General features: G+C 52.4%; 6 non-coding genes and 3 pseudogenes across 6 annotated transcripts; all 9 read right to left on the reverse strand.

Moving 5' to 3' along the window:
• Positions 1–293: 293 nt before the first annotated feature.
• On the reverse strand, positions 294–412 carry LOC138218007 (5S ribosomal RNA; annotated as a pseudogene).
• Positions 413–949: 537 nt separating this feature from the next.
• LOC138219038 (5S ribosomal RNA) lies at positions 950–1058 on the reverse strand (annotated as a pseudogene).
• Positions 1059–1595: 537 nt separating this feature from the next.
• LOC138217289 (5S ribosomal RNA) lies at positions 1596–1714 on the reverse strand. The gene has a single exon (XR_011181001.1). It is a non-coding gene; the product is annotated as a 5S ribosomal RNA (ribosomal RNA).
• Positions 1715–2251: 537 nt separating this feature from the next.
• On the reverse strand, positions 2252–2370 carry LOC138244248 (5S ribosomal RNA). Its single transcript, XR_011192861.1, has one exon. It is a non-coding gene; the product is annotated as a 5S ribosomal RNA (ribosomal RNA).
• A 537-nt stretch (positions 2371–2907) lies between these two features.
• LOC138218222 (5S ribosomal RNA) lies at positions 2908–3026 on the reverse strand (annotated as a pseudogene).
• A 538-nt stretch (positions 3027–3564) lies between these two features.
• Positions 3565–3683, reverse strand: LOC138245229 (5S ribosomal RNA). Its single transcript, XR_011193841.1, has one exon. It is a non-coding gene; the product is annotated as a 5S ribosomal RNA (ribosomal RNA).
• A 537-nt stretch (positions 3684–4220) lies between these two features.
• On the reverse strand, positions 4221–4339 carry LOC138217544 (5S ribosomal RNA). Its single transcript, XR_011181256.1, has one exon. It is a non-coding gene; the product is annotated as a 5S ribosomal RNA (ribosomal RNA).
• A 538-nt stretch (positions 4340–4877) lies between these two features.
• LOC138216928 (5S ribosomal RNA) lies at positions 4878–4996 on the reverse strand. The gene has a single exon (XR_011180641.1). It is a non-coding gene; the product is annotated as a 5S ribosomal RNA (ribosomal RNA).
• A 537-nt stretch (positions 4997–5533) lies between these two features.
• LOC138244249 (5S ribosomal RNA) lies at positions 5534–5652 on the reverse strand. Its single transcript, XR_011192862.1, has one exon. It is a non-coding gene; the product is annotated as a 5S ribosomal RNA (ribosomal RNA).
• Positions 5653–6000: the final 348 nt, after the last annotated feature.

A 6000-nucleotide genomic window follows, 5' to 3' on the forward strand; every position in this document is an offset into this window, starting at 1 on the left:
GCTCTGTGGAAAACGATCTCAATACAATTCTGAAAAACGCGACTCTCCGAACGCCAGCCGAACAAGTCTCCACAGCCGAAGCGCTGTGTCTCTTTTCAGCTGGCGATAAACCTTTCCTCGATCCTTTGCGGACTTGTAAAACTGTTCCTGATCAGAATAAAAAACGCTCACGCTAATACACAAGCACCCGTGTCTCGCCAAAGCTGACAAATAAACAGATGGACAAGCCGCACTGCTCGTGTGAACAGGGGAGTGAGCGAGCGAGCGGGGATAGGGCGCCTCCTGCGCTTAAAAGCTTACAGCACCTGGTATTCCCAGGTGGTCTCCCCTCCACGTACTAACCAGGCCCATCCCTGTTTAGCTTCCGAGATCAGACGAGATCAGGCGTGCTCAAGGGGGTGTGGCTGTAAGCGAGAGCAAGGCTCGCTGGCACCCTTCTTATTGAGAGGACAGCTCCGTCACCTCTTTTACGACGCTGCTCTTTTTCCCTTGCGTTTTTCTCTTCTTCCCACGTTCTCTCTCTTCACTGCCTTCGTCCCCGCTCTATTTCACTTCAGCCTTTCACTCTTGCTTCCTTCCAATGAGGACGGAGCTGCGGGAGAAAGGGCGCTATAGAGGATCGCTGTGGAGAGCTGCTGCTGTGCTTTGACATCTGAGCTCTGTGGAAAACGATCTCAATACAATTCTGAAAAACGCGACTCTCCGAACGCCAGCCGAACAAGTCTCCACAGCCGAAGCGCTGTGTCTCTTTTCAGCTGGCGATAAACCTTTCCTCGATCCTTTGCGGACTTGTAAAACTGTTCCTGATCAGAATAAAAAACGCTCACGCTAATACACAAGCACCCGTGTCTCGCCAAAGCTGACAAATAAAGAGATGGACAAGCCGCACTGCACGTGTGAACAGGGGAATGAGCCAGCGAGCGGGGATAGGGCGCTTCCTGCGCTTAAAAGCTTACAGCACCTGGTATTCCCAGGCGGTCTCCCATCCAAGTACTAACCAGACCCATCCCTGTTTAGCTTCCGAGATCAGGCGTGCTCAAGGGGGTGTGGCCGTAAGCAAGAGCAAGGCTCGCTGGCACCCTTCTTATTGAGAGGACAGCTCCGTCACCTCTTTTACGACGCTGCTCTTTTTCCCTTGCGTTTTTCTCTTCTTCCCACGTTCTCTCTCTTCACTGCCTTCGTCCCCGCTCTATTTCACTTCAGCCTTTCACTCTTGCTTCCTTCCAATGAGGACGGAGCTGCGGGAGAAAGGGCGCTATAGAGGATCGCTGTGGAGAGCTGCTGCTGTGCTTTGACATCTGAGCTCTGAGGAAACCGATCTCAATACAATTCTGAAAAACGCGACTCTCCGAACGCCAGCCGAACAAGTCTCCCCAGCCGAAGCGCTGTGTCTTTTTTCAGCTGGCGATAAACCTTTCCTCGATCATTTGCGGACTTGTTAAACTGTTCCTGATCAGAATAAAAAACGCTCACGCTAATACACAAGCACCCGTGTCTCGCCAAAGCTGACAAATAAACAGACGGACAAGCCGCACTGCACGTGTGAACAGGGGAATGAGCCAGCGAGCGGGGATAGGGCACCTCCTGCGTTTAAGAGCTTACAGCACCTGGTACTCCCAGGCGGTCTCCCATCCAAGTACTAACCAGGCCCATCCCTGTTTAGCTTCCAAGATCAGACGAGATCAGGAGTGCTCAAGGGGGTGTGGCCGTAAGCGAGAGCAAGGCTCGCTGGCACCCTTCTTATTGAGAGGACAGCTCCGTCACCTCTTTTACGACGCTGCTCTTTTTCCCTTGCGTTTTTCTCATCTTCCCACGTTCTCTCTCTTCACTGCCATCGTCCCCGCTCTATTTCACTTCAGCCTTTCACTCTTGCTTCCTTCCAATGAGGACGGAGCTGCGGGAGAAAGGGCGCTATAGAGGATCCCTGTGGAGAGCTGCTGCTGTGCTTTGACATCTGAGCTCTGTGGAAAACGATCTCAATACAATTCTGAAAAACGCGACTCTCCGAACGCCAGCCGAACAAGTCTCCACAGCCGAAGCGCTGTGTCTCTTTTCAGCTGGCGATAAACCTTTCCTCGATCCTTTGCGGACTTGTTAAACTGTTCCTGATCAGAATAAAAAACGCTCACACTAATACACAAGCACCCGTGTCTCGCCAAAGCTGACAAATAAACAGACGGACAAGCCGCACTGCACGTGTGAACAGGGGAATGAGCGAGCGAGCGGGGATAGGGCGCCTCCTGTGCTTAAAAGCTTACAGCACCTGGTATTCCCAGGCGGTCTCCCATCCAAGTACTAACCAGGCCCATCCCTGTTTAGCTTCCGAGATCAGACGAGATCAGGCGTGCTCAAGGGGGTGTGGCCGTAAGCGAGAGCAAGGCTCGCTGGCACCCTTCTTATTGAGAGGACAGCTCCGTCACCTCTTTTACGACGCTGCTTTTTTTCCCTTGCGTTTTTCTCTTCTTCCCACGTTCTCTCTCTTCACTGCCTTCGTCCCCGCTCTATTTCACTTCAGCCTTTCACTCTTGCTTCCTTCCAATGAGGACGGAGCTGCGGGAGAAAGGGCGCTATAGAAAATCGCTGTGGAGAGCTGCTGCTGTGCTTTGACATCTGAGCTCTGTGGAAAACGATCTCAATACAATTCTGAAAAACGCGACTCTCCGAACGCCAGCCGAACAAGTCTCCACAGCTGAAGCGCTGTGTCTCTTTTCAGCTGGCGATAAACCTTTCCTCGATCCTTTGCGGACTTGTAAAACTGTTCCTGATCAGAATAAAAAACGCTCACGCTAATACACAAGCACCCGTGTCTCGCCAAAGCTGACAAATAAACAGACGGACAAGCCGCACTGCACGTGTGAACAGGGGAATGAGCGAGCGAGCGGGGATAGGGCGCCTCCTGCGCTTAAAAGCTTACAGCACCTGGTACTCCCAGGCGGTCTCCCATCCAAGTACTAACCAGGCCCATCCCTGTTTAGCTTCCAAGATCAGACAAGATCAGGCGTGCTCAAGGGGGTGTGGCCGTAAGCGAGAGCAAGGCTCGCTGGCACCCTTCTTATTGAGAGGACAGCTCCGTCACCTCTTTTACGACGCTGCTCTTTTTCCCTTGCGTTTTTCTCTTCTTCCCACGTTCTCTCTCTTCACTGCCTTCGTCCCCGCTCTATTTCACTTCAGCCTTTCACTCTTGCTTCCTTCCAATGAGGACGGAGCTGCGGGAGAAAGGGCGCTATAGAGGATCGCTGTGGAGAGCTGCTGCTGTGCTTTGACATGTGAGCTCTGTTGAAAACGATCTCAATACAATTCTGAAAAACGCGACTCTCCGAACGCCAGCCGAACAAGTCTCCACAGCCGAAGCGCTGTGTCTCTTTTCAGCTGGCGATAAACCTTTCCTCGATCCTTTGCGGACTTGTAAAACTGTTCCTGATCAGAATTAAAAAACGCTCACGCTAATACACAAGCACCCGTGTCTCGCCAAAGCTGACAAATAAACAGACGGACAAGCCGCACTGCACGTGTGAACAGGGGAATGAGCGAGCGAGCGGTGATAGGGCGCCTCCTGCGCTTAAAAGCTTACAGCACCTGGTATTCCCAGGCGGTCTCCCATCCAAGTACTAACCAGGCCCATCCCTGTTTAGCTTCCGAGATCAGACGAGATCAGGCGTGCTCAAGGGGGTGTGGCCATAAGCGAGAGCAAGGCTCGCTGGCACCCTTCTTATTGAGAGGACAGCTCCGTCACCTCTTTTACGACGCTGCTTTTTTTCCCTTGCGTTTTTCTCTTCTTCCCACGTTCTCTCTCTTCACTGCCTTCGTCCCCGCTCTATTTCACTTCAGCCTTTCACTCTTGCTTCCTTCCAATGAGGACGGAGCTGCGGGAGAAAGGGCGCTATAGAGGATCGCTGTGGAGAGCTGCTGCTGTGCTTTGACATCTGAGCTCTGTGGAAAACGATCTCAATACAATTCTGAAAAACGCGACTCTCCGAACGCCAGCCGAACAAGTCTCCACAGCCGAAGCGCTGTGTCTCTTTTCAGCTGGCGATAAACCTTTCCTCGATCCTTTGCGGACTTGTAAAACTGTTCCTGATCAGAATAAAAAACGCTCACGCTAATACACAAGCACCCGTGTCTCGCCAAAGCTGACAAATAAACAGACGGACAAGCCGCACTGCACGTGTGAACAGGGGAATGAGCGAGCGAGCGGGGATAGGGCGCCTCCTGCGCTTAAAAGCTTACAGCACCTGGTATTCCCAGGCGGTCTCCCATCCAAGTACTAACCAGGCCCATCCCTGTTTAGCTTCCGAGATCAGACGAGATCAGGCGTGCTCAAGGGGGTGTGACCGCAAGTAAGAGCAAGACTCGCTGGCACCCTTCTTATTGAGAGGACAGCTCCGTCACCTCTTTTACGACGCTGCTCTTTTTCCCTTGCGTTTTTATCTTCTTCCCACGTTCTCTCTCTTCACTGCCTTCGTCCCCGCTCTATTTCACTTCAGCCTTTCACTCTTGCTTCCTTCCAATGAGGACGGAGCTGCGGGAGAAAGGGCGCTATAGAGGATCGCTGTGGAGAGCTGCTGCTGTGCTTTGACATCTGAGCTCTGTGGAAAACGATCTCAATACAATTCTGAAAAACGCGACTCTCCGAACGCCAGCCGAACAAGTCTCCACAGCCGAAGCGCTGTGTCTCTTTTCAGCTGGCGATAAACCTTTCCTCGATCCTTTGCGGACTTGTAAAACTGTTCCTGATCAGAATTAAAAAACGCTCACGCTAATACACAAGCACCCGTGTCTCGCCAAAGCTGACAAATAAACAGACGGACAAGCCGCACTGCACGTGTGAACAGGGGAATGAGCGAGCGAGCGGGGATAGGGCGCCTCCTGCGCTTAAAAGCTTACAGCACCTGGTATTCCCAGGCGGTCTCCCATCCAAGTACTAACCAGGCCCATCCCTGTTTAGCTTCCGACATCAGATGAGATCAGGCGTGCTCAAGGGGGTGTGGCCGTAAGCGAGAGCAAGGCTCGCTGGCACCCTTCTTATTGAGAGGACAGCTCCGTCACCTCTTTTACGACGCTGCTTTTTTTCCCTTGCGTTTTTCTCTTCTTCCCACGTTCTCTTTCTTCACTGCCTTCGTCCCCGCTCTATTTCACTTCAGCCTTTCACTCTTGCTTCCTTCCAATGAGGACGGAGCTGCGGGAGAAAGGGCACTATAGAGGATCGCTGTGGAGAGCTGCTGCTGTGCTTTGACATCTGAGCTCTGTGGAAAACGATCTCAATACAATTCTGAAAAACGCGACTCTCCGAACGCCAGCCGAACAAGTCTCCACAGCCGAAGCGCTGTGTCTCTTTTCAGCTGGCGATAAACCTTTCCTCGATCCTTTGCGGACTTGTAAAACTGTTCCTGATCAGAATAAAAAACGCTCACGCTAATACACAAGCACCCGTGTCTCGCCAAAGCTGACAAATAAACAGACGGACAAGCTGCACTGCACGTGTGAACAGGGGAATGAGCGAGCGAGCGGGGATAGGGCGCCTCCTGCGCTTAAAAGCTTACAGCACCTGGTATTCCCAGGCGGTCTCCCATCCAAGTACTAACCAGGCCCATCCCTGTTTAGCTTCCGAGATCAGACGAGATCAGGCGTGCTCAAGGGGGTGTGGCCGTAAGCGAGAGCAAGGCTCGCTGGCACCCTTCTTATTGAGAGGACAGCTCCGTCACCTCTTTTACGACGCTGCTTTTTTTCCCTTGCGTTTTTCTCTTCTTCCCACGTTCTCTCTCTTCACTGCCTTCATCCCCGCTCTATTTCACTTCAGCCTTTCACTCTTGCTTCCTTCCAATGAGGACGGAGCTGCGGGAGAAAGGGCGCTATAGAGGATCGCTGTGGAGAGCTGCTGCTGTGCTTTGACATCTGAGCTCTGTTGAAAACGATCTCAATACAATTCTGAAAAACTTGACTCTCCGAACGCCAGCCGAACAAGTCTCCACAGCCGAAGCGCTGTGTCTCTTTTCAGCTGGC

This window comes from Lepisosteus oculatus, chromosome 14 (genome assembly GCF_040954835.1).
Source record: "Lepisosteus oculatus isolate fLepOcu1 chromosome 14, fLepOcu1.hap2, whole genome shotgun sequence".
NCBI lineage: Eukaryota > Metazoa > Chordata > Actinopteri > Semionotiformes > Lepisosteidae > Lepisosteus > Lepisosteus oculatus.